This window comes from Phodopus roborovskii, unplaced genomic scaffold, assembly GCF_943737965.1.
Source record: "Phodopus roborovskii unplaced genomic scaffold, PHOROB, whole genome shotgun sequence".
Taxonomy (NCBI): domain Eukaryota; kingdom Metazoa; phylum Chordata; class Mammalia; order Rodentia; family Cricetidae; genus Phodopus; species Phodopus roborovskii.
In genome coordinates this window covers 19,116,787-19,136,636 of record NW_026126511.1, presented here as the reverse complement: position 1 = coordinate 19,136,636, position 19,850 = coordinate 19,116,787, and the positions used below count along the sequence as shown (strand labels likewise).

Sequence of the window (19,850 nt, the reverse complement as noted above, 5' to 3'; positions counted from 1 at the left end):
GAAAACAGGAAATTCAAATCTCTGGCACTGCTATGTCAGTGGGCATCGTTCTTGCCTCCCTGCCTTGAAAACCAGGGCTCCTCTGCCTAGAGGCCAATGTCATCCTCTTTTACTCAGCCTTTGCAGGGTCTTAGCCCAACCATGGAAGGCTGAGCTGGGTCTGAGGAAAGGTAACTGTGCCGCTCACCCATTCCCCCAGCCTCCCGGGATCCTGGAGACATCAGATGCATCGAGGACTCTAGTCAAGCAGGTACTCACTTATTGCCCCATAGCAAGCATCTTTAAAGGGGGAAAAATAAAAACAAAAACTGCAGGGCAGGAAAACAGCCAACCAATGGTTTTAAAGGCCATGCACCTAGGCACCCTATGTTTTATCTAGTGAACACATGCCATTCATGCAGTGACCTCATCTGGTTCGATCTTGGCGACCAGTCATCCTTTTTTATAAACATCTCAGGACTCACCCTCTTGACTTCCCCGTGGCACCATCTCTGACTGGCTCATGTGGCCTTCTTTCTTTATAAGCCTTATTTCTTTATAATCAAAGTCTAGGAATCAATAGTGGTGTCCCATCCTTGCTTCCAGAGGCCCATGTGTTTGGGCTTTGTAAGCAGGGAGGGTGTTCATCCCTCACTGGGACTGTTGAAGACGTGGTCTCTTTGAGCAGCAGGGAGAATTCAGGTGCTGGGCTGCCAAACCCATGCAAAATATTTAGTATACCCTCAAAGTCTGTATGTATAGATAGCAATGCGCTGGGAAACATTTAACACCCGGCAAAAGGAAGAAAGGAACAATGGTTTGTAGCTTTCACCATTTTCTGTCATGAACTACTCCTATGGCAGCCTGTTTCTAGCTTGTAGTGTTAAGATGCTTGTCCCAGAGTGGCAAGGGGAGGAGCAGAATCTTCTCCAAAGAGCTGGACCGAGCTTGCAGACACCACTGCTGCGTGTGAGGACCAGTGTAAGCCAGTTCTCTCCTTTATGAAAGTGACAGACAAGTATGCACTTCCCTTTCAGATTAGCCTTTCCTCATCATGGAAGGATTGTTTCTAATTGCTACTGCCCCTGCCTTCCAATTATATTTCCTTACTCTCCTCGGTACATGCTGTCACTTTAGGACAACAGCTAGACTCCCCAAACATGTCCCTTCAATTGCTGTGCCCCTGGCACTTTCAGTAATGTTCTGTATCCATCTTAAAACTCCCCTCTCAAAATCGGCAACACTTGTTCTATTTTACATTATGTATAGACTCACTCCATGGTCATCTCAACCTCTTCCATTTTTAATATTTACTTATTTGTTTTTATTAATGTATAGCATATTCATATGTACATGATTTTGTGTGTGTGTGTGTATGTGCGTGCACTCCACTTCCATACACAAGTACTCAAGTACTCCCTCTCTCTCATTCACACACACACACACAGACACACACACATACACACACACACACAGAGAGAGAGAGAGAGAGAGAAACTAAAATTAAAAATAAAAATCTACAGAAAAGCTCCAACAGATGATCTGGAAGAATAGAGTGCTGCTTTGTGAATGACTGACCCATGAACAATAAATAATCCAAACTGAAACTTCACTTGCAAGACGAAAAGGGTAGCCCTTCTGCTTGGGGTTGACTTATAGCCCACAGCTATAAAATCTGGGCCTTTGTGTGCTGACTTCTGAGCCAGGACACATTAAGACAAGAAATGTTTATTTATAGGCATCAATAAAGTAAAACCCTAAGCTTTAAGATCAGATCGGACCAGTCAGGAACAGCTAATTCCTGCAAATACCTTGTTACTCATTGAATGTAAATGATCTACTTCTGCATTTTATCATGTTTGCACAGTGATATTTTGTGGTGGCTGCATCCAGGTTTATGTGGATTTTTAATCTCGGAAAGTCCAGAGTTTTTCACTCATATGTTAAAAGGTCATTGGTAAAACCAGGAACCAACCTATATACAAGTTTGATCAAGCGTGAGGTAGTTGATTTCAGTAGTTTCTTTAGACATATATTGTCTTTAAACAAGGAACAGCGTCTCAAATTGCAACTAGAACGACCTGACACTTTGGTGAAGAAAACAACAGTGACAACCCCAGATGCTGTCCTCTGCTCTGTAGATAGACAGGGTAAACATGGGGAAAAAGCAAATCCCCACACTCATGCATGATGTGCTGTTCAATGTGCTGTCATCCATGACGAAGCCTGACACCAACTAAGCTAGGGAGCTACATGCTTGGTCTCTGGGCCTGGCTTCATCCCTAGCCTGGTTGAATACTGAACTTTCTTTCCACAGTGTAAACTAATTTTTATTGGTGCTACAAAAGCAAGTTTGGCTTCTACTTTTGTGGTGGTGAGATGTCTGTCTGTATGTATGTATGTATGCTCAACACTTGTAATCGATGAGTTCATTAGCCTGCATGGGGTAAAACATGAGTTTTAGTAGTAGGCACTAATCACATGACCTCTGACAAACTTGCTAAGCATGTGACATCATCCTCTTTACAGGTAGAATGGGGTGACAGCAGTATGATTACTATTTTAAAGATTTTATTTCATTCTAATTATCTGTATATGTGTATCGCTCTATTTGGGTCTATGCAAGTTAGCTTAGGTACCCATGAGACCAGAAGAGGGTATTCAATACCCTGGAGCTAGGGCTGCAGGTGGTTGTGAGCCACTAGATGTAGGTACTGGGAACTGAATTTGGATCCTTGACAAGAACAGTGTGAGCTCTTAACTACAGACTCATGTTTTCTGCCCCAGTAGTGAGATGGTTAAGCAGACACACCCATCCACAGTGTGAAGCAGAATTGGTATTCTGAGTAGATGGATGCCCAAATGTCTTCTGCCAGTGAGTACATGCTGTGGCTCCAGGTTTTCTGGAAGGTGCTTCTGGAAGATGAAAATAGAACTAATAGGTCTCCTTGAGACAACTGGCCAAAACTAGAGGAAATTTTCCTTTAGATAAGTGTTTTGTTTAATATCATTATCATGCATGGAATTTCTATACCAGAGAGGTTCATCCATCTGAGTTGGAACATACTAGTATTACAGCTAGCAGACTACTCAAGATCAGGAAGAAAAATGTGTTCCCTTAAAGTAAAAAACTACAAAAGACACCAGATGGTTTATTCAACTATACGAAGTCTACTTTATCCCATGAAACACTCCATACATAGCCTGGCAAGGTAATAGTAATATTTTTTAACATTTTGTTTATATATCTGTCAGCTTGATTGGTTTTTCACCAACATCCCAGGGGTAAGTTATATTCTCCTAGAGCAAAGAACAGAATTTCATAGAAAAAGAAAATACCCTACACTCTTCAACTGTTGCCTCTGCATTCTGGTCTTCTCTGCTTTTTAATTAAATGTCCACATTTGGTAGTGTTTTGCAGCCGAACGGCAGACTTGATTAGCAAAATGAAGTAGGACTGAGACACTCAGAGGGCTCAAGTAAGATGTGTTACTTTAACAGTACACCTTGTAGTGAAATGATAAGCACTTTCCATCTGGCTAATAGACTGGTGGACTTTTGAGCACGAGAATAAGTTTCCTTACTGAATAGAGCACAGGTGTTCCTGAAGCAAAACCATAAATGAGGTGAAGGTTGTTTTCCCCTGCAGTCTTATCTCTCCTTCATGCCCTTTGCAAGTTCCCCTTTCTATATCTTGACACTTCTGTAACTGCCAAAGACCACAGCCGGGACAGCATGGTCACAGAAGCCAGGGATTCTGCTGTCTACATGTTTCCTTTTCAACCAAAGCTGCTTTTTACAACACCCTTACAGACACGTTCATATTAACCTGTGAACTTTACCCTTCAAACTTTCTGCAGTTAAGTGATAAGGAACCTCAAACAAGTAAAAACAATTGAATGTGTAATTTCAAACTCCAAGCAAACAAATAGAAAATACAGTTGCCAGGGCAGAAGTTTAAAACAAAACAAAATGATAACGACAACAAAAATACCTTCATAGATGACCCATGAAACAAAAGGTTAGCTATAGGTCTACGTAAGTTAAATCCAGGTACCATCTCATACTTAAAGAGACATGATATTCTTTGTCCCCAAATCGTAAAGCCCCTACACCGAGCAAAATTATGCCTCTTCCTTTCTAGGAGACGGAAGGGGAAATGGCTGTGAGGCCCGTGTGAGACGATGGTGGTGATAAAAGGGCCTTTGCTGTGGATTTGACTAAAAGTGATATGCCTATGCACTGGGTACACTAGGAGGACTGAGCAAGTGCACACCCCTTTCCTGCTGAGATAAACAGAGCTCTTTTCTAGAGAACACAGAGGACGGTGGTGGCGGAAACTGGTTCTTCTGAACTTGCCTGCCAGTGGAAGGAAGTGCTCCATCTTTCGGAACTTGAGGAAGGCTAACCTTGTGCTAAGTACTTAGTGTGCGGCCTTTGCCTACTTCCCATGGAGCCAGCATTATTACCTTCAGGTTCCACACTTCTTCTCAGGCCAAGGAGAGTCTTCGATGGCTCTGTTGGTGAACCCAGTAACCAACAGATCAATGGCTTCCATTTGGTCCATATTTTTCCCTTAAGATTTATTTCATTTTTGTGGGTGCACATAAAGATGGCTGCACTCCATCTTGGCCCAAGGACAGAGAGTTCAAAACTGTCCTCAGCAAGTCCTAAGACCTAAAGGTCAAAGGTGTGGCTACAGAAGGTTGTTTTGGCTGTCTTATTCTAAATAACAGAAGATCTGAATTTGAGGTGTGACTACTCCTGATCCTCAAGGCTAGGGAACAAGGAATTGAAGTTAAGGTGTGGTTACTGAACCCTTAGAATAAGTGAGAAAAAAAAAATGTCTGTTTGTTCTGTATACATGATACTGTGTTCCTCTTTTTGGTTAAGGTATATAAGAGTGGTGAAAAATAAACTCATGGCATTTCTGTATTGAGTGATCTGCCCTCCTGACTTTAATTCTGTGTCTCTGTCTTTTCTTTATCGTCTACAGCTAGCCTTTCCCTCATCCACCACCGCCCCCAACTCAGGCACAAACTTCCTTCCCTCATCCATAGTCCCTTCACTCAGGTACGAACTTGGGGGCCAAGGGCTGGTTCCGATTGCAGCCCCACAAAGACAGCTTCCAACACATTGTACATGTGTTTTGCCTGCCATATGTGTGCCTGGGGCCCATGGAGATCAGAAGAGGGCATTGATTCCCCTGGAACTGGAGGTATGGATGGATGTGAATTGTCATGTGGGTGGTGAGTATTGAACCACGGCCCTCTGTAAGAAAAACAAGTGCTCATAACTATGGTGCCATCTCTCCACCCCCTCCATTTGGTCTTAGGGTGAGCGTTAACATTTTAAATAGTAACCTTCTCCAACCAAGGTTAAGGCTGTGTAGCTCCACCTCCATCAATAACTGTTAAGTTCTGTGTTAATTTCTACATCCCAGAGGTAGTTGTAACATCTTACCTAGCATATCTAGCAATACAGAGAAGAATCTATCTCCAAGTGTGTGTGAATCAGGGATGGAGGGGTTCTTTTATCCTCTCTCAATATGAAATTTAAAAATGCCCCCATCACACTTGATCTTCTTTACATTTACCTTGGAAACACCATATTTGTGAACCGATACCAACAGGACCGTGGCATTTTCTTGACTCTAAGGCAGAGAAAGCGCTCAACAACAAAAACACTCTAAAGAAGTGTGGATACAATGGCAGAGCCCCCCCCCCCCCCCCCGACGGTGTTGATAAGGAAGCTAAGAGAGGTAAAACACGGGTGTGCATACGGGACTTTACAGAGCAGTTAACCTTGAGGCTCACCTGTGTGTACAGATAAAGTGGCGGCTTCTGGTCAGCACATTTATAGAGCTTTACAAATCCCTGGGTTTCTCTGCCCGTGTGTGCTTTTATCTCTTTCTGAACTTTATGCTGGTTTCTGTCTGCTGATAGTCTTTACACAGAGACTGCCACGAGATTAACCGGGGGAAGAAGTCTAAAGGTTTCCTTTGTCATCGTTGATGTCTAAAAGTCTTTAATACAAGTGCACAGCCCCCACCAGTCAGAGATCTACAGAAAGCACCCCCCCCCCCATATGAGGGACAAGCATTTTACAAATCACAGCCTCCAGATAAGGGACAAGAAACTGTCAAAGGTTATGGTGGAAAATAACCGGCTCACGGTTAGATGTTCATTACTGACTCAGAAAATCTCAACCCTTCATGGGATGCGGTCAGCAGACTGGTGGCTCTCTATCTGTGCAGTTACACGTCATAAAACACCATTGTTACATTTTGAGACAGAAGATGAAGAAGAAAACACAGGAAATGCAAACCTATTTTAGTCTCCATCTGGGCTGAAAGACTTTAATACCACAGAGTGCTTCACAAAAGGCAGGAAATGACGATGCTACAGGGAAAAGGCATTGATATGGAAAGAAGGCAAACAATGCACAGTCATGGGGGACAGCTTGCTCCCACTTGTCCTTTATGTGAGGAATCACCTTGGGGACTAGTCTTTGTGCTCTTGGGTGCTCGGTGGCACAGGGCAAAGCCACCCGAATTCTCTGGGTTGAGAGAAGGCATTTCTGATTGTAATGTTTACAGTCTTAGGTACTCAGCAAGAGCTATGTCAATATAGGTTTATTCTTTTACTTGAAGACTATTTTCTGACTGCAGTTAAGTTCTGTATGCCAGCTGCAATCCTAGGTCTTACGGGTTCTTCATCTGCTCAAATAATCAGGAGGTGAAAGCCATTTCTCAATACTTCTATGTAGACGATGGTGTCAATGTAGCTCTTTTCAAATGTGAATTGCTATATATTTCTTCAGACAGATGTCGAAGTGTTAAAAATCAAAGAAATAGAAAGAAATATAGATTCTTAATTAGCATAATAATGTGTTGAACTAAGAATGGGAAAGTAATTTGATGCTAAAGTAGAGCAGTAGTCACTTGCAGAGAAAGCAAACTTTCAGATAAAATGGTACCTAGGACTTTTGGGTGCTGGAAATTTTCAAATAAATTACTTTGCTATCTTGATTTTAAAAAAGCTTAGCTTCTAATATTTGATAAGGGAATTTTGAAGTTTATCATAAATTATATAGGCAGAGAAATTCCAATGAAGAATTATGGGATGCATTTCAATCGCTTTCTTCCTCTGATAGTAATTCAGTATTACTAGTAGCAGTAGTTGGTACTAGTGTTGGTATTCATATTGAAGATCCAACATATGGCATCTCCTGCTAAATTCATGCTGTGGCCATGGAGCTACATTCCCAGATCTGAATAAATTTATAAGAATCAATTGTTTTTATATACTCCTTCTTTAAGAAAAGAATCTACTGGTAAGTGTGGAAATGCATTTAAAATCTAATCTAGCTTTTAAATTACCAGAACATTCTTTTTTAGCAATAACATCTTATTACTCTCCTCATTATCTAGATAACAAAGTCCAAACTCTGCGATGTGCTTCAGAAGTGTTCTTCCAACTTTCCTTTTTCTCTCTTCCTTATTGAAATCCTATCTCTAAATTGGATCATTTGCATAGCTATCAACTTTCATAGAAAATGAATTCTCACCACGCATCAGGCTCTGTGGAATTAGAAATGAAGGAGACAATCTTTGCTCCCAAACAGCTCACAGTCTAGCAAAGGAGACAATATGGTAATGACTTCTTAGCATCTTTCAGGTGTAAGACTTGAGACTTGCTCACAGCCTAAGATCAGGTAAAGCTAGCCTCCTTGCGGGATGGGTAAACAATTCAGGGGAAAACTCACAGGGAAGAAGTGAACAAATTATAAGTCATCACCAAGCAAAAGACGTACCAGACAAGGGGGCAGTATGTTCTCAGGCACAAAAGCTCAAGACAGAAATGTGGGTGTACTAATCAAAGTTCTCTAGAAGAACAAAGCTACCATAATGAAAACATACCAAAAAGGAACACATTAGATTGATTTACAGAATACATGTCAGGCAGCCAAAAAATGGTTGTCTGCATTGTACAAAAGAGCACTCAATAGCAGCTCAGCCATGAGGCTGGACGTCTCAGCAGACACACCCTGCTGCTGAAGTCTTGGAGGACTCTTGGGGAGCCCTTAGTCTTTAGTCTAAGGCTAAGAAGCTATATTCTTATGTCAATGAAGAGCAGCAGAATAGACATACTCACCAGCAAAGGGCGCAAGTGAACCAGCAGAAAGCAATATCTTTCCTGTTGAAATTCTTATCTGGGCCACTGCTGGGAGGTGTTACTCACACTGGAGGTGGGTATTCTTCCCTGACTTAGTCCTTCCAAGAAATACTCCTGTAGATCCATCCAGAGGCATGTCTCTTTGACACTACATTCAGTAAAGTTAGCCACCATGATTAACCATCAGAGCGAGTCAAACACAGATGTCTGGTGATAGTTGGAAGAATGTACAGTATTTGCCATCTTCCAAATATTCATCAGTTACTTGCTTTGATCATGATATACTTATTTGGACATTTCTGCAGCCCTGAGCAGTGGCTAGTGCTTGACTGTTGATGAGGCTCAAATTTCCTTAACAAGACCATGGCTAGGGTTCCTCATCCCGGACATTCTTCATGGAAGAACTGTTTCATTTGTGGAATTTCCCCAGCACTGTAGGAAGTTTAATTACATCATAGAATTCTAGCTATTAGACTCCCCCAAGTAACATCTTACTGCCAGTTATGAGAAAAAGGGATTTCTTCATTCATTCTCAGCTATCCCACAGGAAAGGAAAGTAACTCATGCTAAAAAGCAGTGTGACTACCACCACTTAACACTGACAAGGACTAAGATTCTACTAGGGAGGAAGGACCTTAAAGAAAATTTCTCCTATTTCACATATTAACCAAAAGAACAGAAATCCAATCAAATAGAACTGCTCTGTGTGTACATAGATTATAGACTTCCCCAAGGGTGCGAGAACATTAGGTAAACAAACAATAATGTCAACAACTACAGCAACAACATCCACAAATGCACAAGCAACAAAAGAGTTTAACTCAGAGATACAGATGTATGATCACTGTTGCTGAGTGGTAGCTTTTCCATTCTTGGTTATGAAATGGAGTTTCTTATTTGCAAGATTTTGAGTTTCCCATCTGGTTTGCGAGTGTCTCACATGAGAACCCCCATCTTATACAACTGAAGCCATCTGTGAAGGTAAACTGCAACCTAAATGAGATTTCATAATTACATCCTTTGGATCTCAAGACCATTTATAACTGAGTATAGGGTATTTGAAAATCAAAACTACAGGATTAGTATCTGACCATAAGAAATTAGCACATATCAGGTACTTTATTAACTTTGAATAACTAGGAGATGCTAATCTTGTGACTTAAACATGCAATTTCAGCAACTAATGTGAAAATTGAAAACTGTGACTAAATCTTTGTTGTGTTTTGTTTTTCTAGACAGATTTCTTTCTGTGTAGCTTTTGAGCCTGTCCTGGAACTAGCTCTTTGTAGACCAGGCTGATCTCAAACTCACAAAGATCCCAAGAGCTGTGATTAAATCTTACGGTTTACATAAAAACTTGAAACACTCAGGAGAATTTAGGGATATAGAGATTGAGTTTGTTGTAAAGGGGAAGGAGCTGGGAAGATAGTTCTGTGGAGCCTTTCTGTGTGGAAGCACCTACCACGGAAATGCCGCCTAATTGGACCCCTCACCTTGTTAAAGTTGCGTTTATAGTCACATACCACATCAGGAAGCTAACGTTAACCTCTCTGTTCTGAACTGAAGCTGGGTTAAGAATTTTCATGATGAAGAAGATCTTTGTCTTGGGAAAAATACCTTGATTGGTCATGTGGCAAAAACAGTATAAGATTCTGGGTGGAGGAAGATGGACAAGAGCTTGAGAAACAGCATACGGGTGCAGTTAGTTTCCCAGAATGAAAGCAACAAATATGTGTTCAGCTAAATATAGAGACATTTATTTTAAAGAATTACTTTGGGGGGAGGGCAGAGCTAATGAGATGATTTAGTTAACATGGTCCTGCTTTACAAGCATGAGGACCTGAGTTCAATCCTTAGAACCTGTGGAGCAGTAACTTGGTGTGGAAGCCATGCTTGAAATCCCCCTGCTGGTGAGACAGAGGCAAAAGGATTTCTGGGACTCACTGCTAGAAAACTAATTCAATGAGAGTCTCTGTTTCTACAGAGATAGATAGTGTTTCTGAGGATGACACTTGAGGTTCTTCTATAGTGTCATGTATTTGTCTGTCACTCCAATACATTGTAGCTCACTTCGGAAATTCAAGAATTCTGTGTTTGTTGCAGGATTACAAAACTCCAAATCAGTCATAAAAGGTGGAGTCAGATCTGTAGACTCTAATTCAGCAATGGACGGTACAGGTCACACTAATGTGGGATTTCAGAGCTCCAAGAATGAGTAGTAATAGTTAACCCTCTATGGCATCTACCCCATGGCCTGGTCTACACAGAATCTACACAGAATCTAAAGGAAACAAAGTAGCAAGGCTCCTGTGGGATGCTGGGATGACCTGTAACTTAGCAACAAACTGGGAGAACTGAGACCTGGGTAGCACAGCAGATCATGGCACAGACTTTTTATATCTTTCTATTCTATATAAGACAATGGATGATGTTATTTCAATATATAAACCATAGTCATGGTAAAACAAAGGAGTATTCATATCCATTTAAACAATTATGGACCTTTCTTGAGTCAATCTGTTGTCAGCATACTTGTCTGATGTTGTGGATGTCATGATGGCTTCGTGGAACACACCCACACTCTCTCAAACACACACACACACACACACACACACACACAAATCATAGTGAAACTACAAACAGGAAAAGATCATGTAAAATTTGCCCCTGTCTAAGAGAGATGCAATTTATTTCAGAAATGCACAAGCATTCAAGTCTATGTTGTGTAGGCGTTCACTGGAGAATTTAAACTAAACAGGAAGTGATGTAAATTATGATTATTATACTGTTGGGAGAGAAATATATTAAATCCAGACAGCAAGGGGACAGAGCACAAGCAATACATTGTGTTGGAGAAAACAATGTGACTTTGGTGGGAACACAAGGAACTATGTATTACCAAACCCCTCAGTGGCCACTGGGGACTGAAATAACTTCTCAGGGATATACTCTTTTCTGGTACTGAATATAAAATCTCTCTATATATATCAACATATGCATATATATTTAGTATACATTAAAGTCATTCTAATTGTAAGCAAGTTGCCCATTCTCTACTTTTAGCCATTTCCACATTTCTGTTTTCTGGTCACCCAAGTGGAGGCCATAGTGAAAATTGAAGACATCAAATTTAGGTCAAAAAACACAAGTATGTCCAGACACCCTAGATCCAGCTGAGGCCTGAGGAAGTTACAGTTTTCAACCTCCCATATAATCTCAGCTGTTGAAATGCCCAGGAATCACCTGCCTGAAGAAATCTCAACACATAGATTACCTGGAGGGAAAACATCTCTGGGAGACTTGTGCCAGTGGTCTACTGAATGATGCAGTGTCAGCTGGGGATTGAAGCACCAATAAAAGCAAAGCTAGCAGGATGGTTTAGCTGCTTGTACAGACTAGAGAGAATTTTCTCTGGCTGAAAGCTAAGCCAATAATATATAAATCGAATTCTCATGTTCCTATTTTATTAACAGACTGTATCCAAAAGGAAGTAAATAGAAGGATTAGAGTCAGCCTTGCAAATGCTCATTCTGTACAATAAGCCAGATAGAGGTTTGTTCATTACTGTGTCTGTCTTAGAGGGTCATTTCTAAAAACACTATGCTAAGGTACAGCCAAAAAAATTTCACAAAATCAGACTGTTTGGGGGGGGGTATGCAGAAAAGATGGCTCAGTGGTAAGAGAACTGGCTACTCTTGCAGAAGACCCATACCTGTTTTTCTGTATCCATATGGTGGCTCACAAACACCTGCAACTCGAGTTCCGGGGGGGGGGGGTGTGATGCTTTCTTTTGAACTTCATGGGTACCAGACATGCAAGTGCACACACACGAGTGAAGATAAAATACTGACACACACAAAGTAAAATAAGTAATACTTTTTAAAATAAAAATAACCACACTGGTTGAGGCCATCGAGATGACTCAGCAGGTAAAGGCAACTGCAGCAAAACCTGGAAATATAAGTTCACTAACCAGAAGTCATACAGAGGCAGATGGAGAGTAGTGACATCATATGGCTGTCCTCTTACCTTCATGTTCACACCACGCACACTATCACACCACACCACACACACACACACTTTTAAAATTCAACCGGTTTATGTCATCAGATTTTAAGAACTAAATACCGTGAGTGAGTTGTAAGCCTGGCTTGGGATTCCCAGAAAAGCACCTAGAAGGCTCTTAGTGGTAGAGAAAGACATTCCCAGGACCCCTCGGTAAAGTTTCAACAGGGTAACAGGGTGAACTTGAGAAAGTCAGGGCACCCGGCTTCTGCACAGGGTGACAAGGGTGAGCTTTGATGCTGATGGAGGTGAGGTACAGCTTGCAGGCTCTGTCCAGTTCCTTGGTTTGTAATGGAACAATGTCACGGAATTCACTATCCTTCTGAAAAAGGAGTGGGGGTAGTGGCAGAGGGATTCCAAATCTCTTTGGAGCTCTGATTTTTCTTTGCTGGGTATGAAGGATATTTTGATTGGTTTATGTGTTGTAGGTACATAACCGAAGGTGTCTGCCATTATTCCTAATTATCTCATCTCTCGCTCCCTACCGCCCATCTTTTCCACCACTCATGGTTGCCAGACAAACTGATCCTACATGCAGACTGATTGGGAATGTTGCCTAAACTGAGTACCTCACACTTGCCTTTCCATTTCACATCTATCAGTATATGGCTAGATTATAATCCAAGATTTTTGGAGTGAACACAAAATGTTGAGGATGCTGGATATAACGTATAGCCACTTCCTTTGTAGAGTATGTCTTTCTCTATCTTCAAGGGGAGCATACTAGGCAATGAGAAACAGATTTTCTTCACAAGTTTATTTCGGCAATTATGTAATGATAGTCTACTTAATCATATTCATATTTTCAAACCCCTCAAGAATCCAATCTTCTCAAAACATAAAGAGATCAGATCCTCTTGGCGTGCTCCATGGATCATTTTATGACACACTGTGTCTGAATAAGCTCATGGAATTCAATTTTGATCTCTGAGAGATGTGTCTTTTGTATCACACGGTATTTATGGACCACCTTTGCTTTTGATAATCACTAAAATATTATGAATTGCTTTTTAGATGACCATTGCTGCAAAATAAAAATCTCATTCTTTTTAAAACACAGATTCTATCCTATCCCGGGTTTCAATTTACTATATGCAAGCAGTAAAACTTTTCCCAACAAAGGCTTAATTAGAATGGTTAATAGCTATGATTTCCAAAGTGCCTGAGTCATCCTTAGTAATAATTAGGGAGTCTTGTTCCATACAAAATGCTTTATTTAACCTTCATGCCTTCATTCAGATAATTATACAAATGCATACAGATAAAGGTTTAAACTCTATTTCAGTTCACAGCTCAATTCATAGGAAAGTTGAATACAGAAAAGCAATGCACCAACAGAATATGTCTGAGACACCATTGAAAACGATAACACTTGTTCATTTAAATCTCTGAGAATAGACTGGAATACTCTTCTGAGAGAACCTCATTAGGAGAGTCTCCCTTTTCATTATCATAGGGCAAAAAAAAATCACCATTTTACAGTAAAAGAAAAAGCTCTGAGTATATTTACAATACATACACTATACATAAATACAAGAACATCACTTACATAATATTAATAAACTTATAACAGGAGCTGCCTAAGCACTACAGAGTATATAAATGCAGAGGAAACTATTAGGAAATAAGATCTTTAAGTCGAAGAAATTAATTCATTTGCAATTAAAACTCTGAACAGAAAAACCAAACTAAGAGTTAAGAACTCGACACATTTGCTTGCCAGCATCATTGGGGGATTTTATTCTTTAATGTAGGTTCTCCTCTGGGCACTCTTAGCTCTCCGGGTTCATATACCCAAGAGTCTTTTTTGTAAGATCAGATCCACAAAATGAATCAGAAGCAGCCCATCTATTCACTTTGCTGTGTAGCAGCTTCGAGCCTAGAATAGCCACTTTCCAAACTAAAGGGCATTTTCATATCCTTACACAGAAGGATCGCGTGATCCAGTGGCCATGTGTAATGAGCTAAGTGTTGAGGAAAAGCAAAGAGATGCCTGCTTGATTTGGTGAAAGATGATGTGTTTCTTTATTCTCATATGTTTTTCAGATATGACTTGGAGATTTATTCAGAGGAATATGACATCTGCACTGACCCCCTCCCCCACATACAAACTGAGAGCAATGTCTAGACTACTACTAATTATAACTAAGTCATTTTAAGTGGTAGGTGGGTATCTTAAAGGTGGTCTGTTCTCATCATTTCACAACACAGACAATTCCTAGTACATCCTTCTATGGACAAACATGAATTTGCTGGTTTCTCTTTGTAAAAAGTGATCATGATACACGTAATTGCATTATGCGGCAGGATGACATAATATACAAGACAGTGTTTTCAAGCTGGTTTTGTTAAGTGGTTATCTCACATCCATCCATAGTTGGTTTGCCATGTGATGCAATGTGTCCCACATAGACATGAACAAAACAATACAACCACCACGTCATCCCATGGGGGGGGGGGAGCAGACAGGGAGACAGTGGTTTCCAAAAATGAACCTTCAAAGACAACAAACTACACATAGACAAGTTGATAGGAAAGAGCCTTGTATGTAGGCACCAGTGCCCAGTTTAATAATACCCACTGAATGAAATAATTTGAGGAACAAAATGTATTATATATGGTCTGGATGCAACACAAGATCTGTCATGGGAAAGCTAAAAATGTGAGTAGGGGGAAAATATATTTTCTATAACATTTCATGTTGCCTTTAAGGTAATAAAATGAGCATAACAGGAAGATGTCAAAATATCCCTAAAATATCTTAGTGTTTGATTAACTGGACACTTTTACTTATAGAATTGGAGCTGAATTCTCTCCTATAAACACTCATTTCTCAACAAAAAAATAATCTCTGTCAAGGACTTGGCTAACTCACTTTTGAGAAAGAATAATTCACAACAGGAGTCACTGAAATACTTCAGATTTCTAGAGATGAAATGTAGGGAAAAACCAACAGTTATTGATGTGCCTATTCCCACTATTCATTTCTTGTCAACCCACTTAAAGTGGTGGCGTTGTCACTGGAGAAATAATTGTTGTTGAAATGCAATTAAGTGACAGGAGTCTAAGTCTACAGGAGGTTGTAGGCATAGACACTTGCTTTCAGCATGGAAGAGATGTGGTTTATACAGCTTTTATCTTGTCCCACAGCCAAATAACAAGGATAAAGATCGTAATTCAGGAGACTCATCTTCAGAAACTGAAACGCTCTGAGAAATGGCATTCCTAATGTTTTCAAAGTCCATTAGCGCTTTCATGAATCAATACTGTCAGTGACTTTCTTCTATGCAGAAAAGGGAAGGATTTCATTTCTCTGATGTTAGACAGCTCCTCACATAAAACTCAAACTAACAATACTATAAGCAAATTATTTATGAGACTATTTAAAACATTCCAAGACTGTGCTGTTAAGTGGCAGCTCTGGAAAGGAACTGTCCACTGGTCATGTGAATGCTGACATCACTACCCCATGAACACCTGTTATGAAGTAGCTCTACAGAGGTGGGTCTTCAGATGTCCCCTCACAGGTTAAGCACGGCTGCATTAGAGACAAAGGAATCATTGTACATACAAAGAAATTTGTAAATTGAGAATAGCTAACTGGGACTGGATAGTAAGTAAGAAGGGTTTTAAAGATCTGTGGGGCTCTGGGCAAACATTTGGAAGAAATCAACAGGTTTAGGGAGCTCTCTGGTTCAATGTTTGCCTAAGATTACCAACCATCAGTGAGTTGCCAGGAAGGGGCTGATTTTAAATCTTTCATACTGCTGTCACATCATGTTCTAGATCATGCTACGGCATTCTACCTCTACAGGGTTCTCATAGCAAAGCTAAATTAGATCCTGGGAACATGGCAGCCAGGAACAAGGAACAGGGCTGTGCGCTGCAGTACAAAGAACACAGGCTGCAGGCCAGAGGCTTTGCATTCCCTCTTTGCCCGCTTGCCTCATTCTGTGCCCATGCACACCTCAGCCATTCTCATTGCATCTCACCTTTCTAACCATGAAGGGCAGAATAGTTGCACAGACTCGAGGGACCCTGTTAGAATTCTTAGTGTATGCAGCACTCGGCATGAGCTTTGAATCCCACAAAATACTTCAGTACTTTCAGACAATGTGTGGGAAGAAGGAAGTCAGAAGGTTTGATGTCAGTGAGACCAGGGAACACAGTAGCTGTGCTCTGACATGACACCTATTTGCTAATCTCTCTCTCTCTCTCTGCTGTTGCATGTGTTTTCATCCTTCCTTTCTGAAACAGAGTAGGATAGACAGTGGATGGTCTTCTAGACCTGAGGTTGGGGCCCGAAGAATCACACTGACTAAAGCCTGATGGCTTATTCACAGCTATACATTAAGAACCGTTCTAACTGAGTGTTCGGCTCTAGTATAGCTTTGCTGGTAGACTCAACAGCTTGTCTGGTTGAATTCATGCTCTAAGACAGCAAAGCTGGAGAGGACGCTGGGTCCCTGCCTATACACAGTCTCGTTGCTCATTTCTACCCACGACTCCATTTGTAGCCATAAAATAATAGTAGAAAAACTACTTCAGAATGCCCATCAGGAGATAACTGTTAAATCAACTAAATAACCCCCTGAAGGCCTTTACAAGTATCACGAGATTTTGGAGGGAGAGGAGGGGAGGAATAATTGGTCTATGCGCACCTCCACATGCTCCTTGATGTTGTGGGAAGAGAATGAAGCATATGAAGATGGGCTTGCGCACTGCTCTAAGCGGGTAAAATAAAGCAGACAAGGGTCACTCATGGTTTTCCTCTACATGCACCAGTGTTCTTAACTGAGCAGGCCTTCCTGAGCCATGCACGCTCCATTCTAGGTTTAAAGGGAGCGCCTTGTCTGAACATTGTAACTGCTCTACACTGTCACGTCAGTGAAGATAACTCTGTTTCCATATTCACCTGATTTTATTCAAGTCAGCTAAGTAAAATGAAGAGATATTAATTGCAAATAAGGTGAGTTATACATCAAAGTGATGAAAGCCCTTTTGTGGGAATGGATTTAATTTACTATGTGCATATATTTACTCCGTGTGTGTGCTCAATCTGTGTAGGAAAAACCCAGTATGAGGAAGAATTATTGCCATGTGAAAGCATAGGATCATCTCATTGGTCATATTCATTGACAGGCACTTTCAGCATTTAATTCATCTCTGAAAAAAATGGACATTAACTTTTTCCTATTGCCCCTGCATATCCTTTTAATATGTGGCCAGTACCCATACCCTTAACCTCATCAACATGTACCTACACCAGAAAGCAACCCCTCTGGAACTTAAACAAGAATAAACACCTGATTTTTCTACTTTTCAATTGAGAACTACTTTGTTGAGGAGGAAGATAATAGAGAAAGAAGGATTGCTAGATGGTATTTCTAGAACAAGCATGTCCCCGTTTTTCCCCTTCCAAGAAAAGACATGACAAGTTTGAAAAAATGACTTCATGTGAGTTTTAAACCATCCTGGCTCAGCTATGACAAGTGGCCACTCCATTCTGAATAAGCACCAAGAGCATCAACAAGAGGGACCATTTCCCATAGCAACGCCGCTGATTGTGGGTACCATCCATACACAAGGCATAACTGAACAAGTGTTTTTTTTTTTTATTGTGATGAAAACTAGAAGCTTTCCCCCAACATATGTCATCAAACTATTTACAACCTTCGTAAAATTTGTGTGTTTGAAAATACTTTTTCCACTATCACATGTTACGAATACAGTAAAATAGCTTCGCTCTATTTTTAAAGATGCAGTATCCTTTCCATTTTATTTTCTTATGAAAATCTGAATTTCTATTGCAATTGTTCAGTATTTAGCATATTTAAAATACCAATGGGCATGGTTTGCTAAACAGACATTACTCTATAATGAAATTGTGAAAATATAGCATTTTAAATTTTTATATACATTTCTTAACTATAAAACGCAGGCAAAGTTACATAGTATTATAAGCTGATTCTCTAGCCACATAATAACTTACATTTCTACGTAGTATGGATTATTACAAATTATTTCTTTTAAAAAAGTTCTTGGTGGATGTTGTACTCGCCTGCTGGCTGCTGCATATGAAGGTACATGCGTGTGTCGGGGATGTCCGTCCAGGTAAGTGAAAGGCAGTGTGAGAAAAAGTAGAAATGTAACACGGAAGACATGAGTGGCCAAACCTCTTCCCTAGACCAAACCAAATCACATCACTTCCATGGGGTCTACAACCTCAGAAAAAGTCAAGGAAGAGATTTGGCCGATGGCATACATTTATGTGATAAACCTAATGAGAGTGGGTTAGGAACTATGAGTATTAAGGCTTCCTGGGCCTATGGTGGTTCATCAATCAACATTAGCTCACATTTAATCCTTTCTATGCAGACTGCATGGGTGCTGGTATTGACACTGCTTCGGTTCTATGAGTTCTCAATATAAAAGTGATAAGACAGCCTGAGACAACATCTCAGCTACATTTCTAGGCAGTTACAATTAGAAAACAAAGGCATATTGATACAACTGAAGGCCTCACCTCACCAGCTTTGGTACCATAATAAACAAAGCACAGACTAAGGAGTACTGCATCTTTATCCATACACATATCATCATTCTAGTGAGCTGATCTCAAAGTGCAGACTTAACATTTCCATTTCAGACACAAATGACAATTGAAGTTAAACAAGTTGTAAAAAAAAAAAAAAAATGAACACAGTCTTTGAGTGAGCTATTCCAAATCCCACCCATAATGAACATAGCTTTTCTAATCACCTAGAACTTCCGTTTGTAAACAGTGAAGCATTTTGAAAGCCCCTTCTCCCCTCACTCATCTTCTTCTCTCCCATTTAAACTTTAAGGTGATATTTCAAAGTGCTCATTTTACACATGTAACTGACACTCAACTTTTTCAGTTAGCAATAATCGTGCCTCGGGTAAACCTCACCGGCTAGGACACTGCCACTGTGCAAAGCTTCTCAACTTTTGAAAACAAAAATCGTTATGTGTTTTGTAAAGGCAGGAGTATAATTTCCGTGGTAAAGCCGTCAGGAGCCTCTTTCTAAATGCCATAAAAGAACTTAAAATGAAGCAGTGTCCAAAGCAGTCGACAGCAGGAGGCTGGAGCTGAATGGGGAATTTTTAGATTGGAAGATAAGGGATTCTCTGGAAACCCTCAAACAGCCCAACTCCCTTGTCATTAGACTTCACATTGCAGGGGGTCAGTCAGTCTTCCCCTGCTGTGTGTGCCAGGTGTCATCAACCATGCAGGCATAATCTCCCTAGCTGCAAGCTGAGCCCCTTCAAATCTGAAGCCCAAACGTGCTCTGCCTAGGAAATGCCAAGCAGCCCTTTAGGATTCTTTCCCCCTATTTGATAGTTTATCATGCACTGTGCTTTTTCAGATGCTAGACATGCACATGAAATGGGTGGAGGCTTTTCTGTGCCTAAGGATATCCCATGTGCTTCAGTCCCAAACCACTTGCTGTTTCACAGGAACACATCTAGCAAACTCACCGAGGAGAACCGGTTAAATCCCCCCCCCCCCCCAGATGAGTTCCAAGTAAGTTTCAGTTCTCGGGCCAGATCAGGGACACGTTCGCTTGTGCTTAGAGCCTTTCTAAAAATATTGCTAAGTCAAAA

General features: G+C 40.6%; 1 pseudogene; it reads right to left on the bottom strand.

Moving 5' to 3' along the window:
• Positions 1 to 19,112: 19,112 nt before the first annotated feature.
• Positions 19,113 to 19,184, bottom strand: LOC127230528 (uncharacterized; annotated as a pseudogene).
• Positions 19,185 to 19,850: the final 666 nt, after the last annotated feature.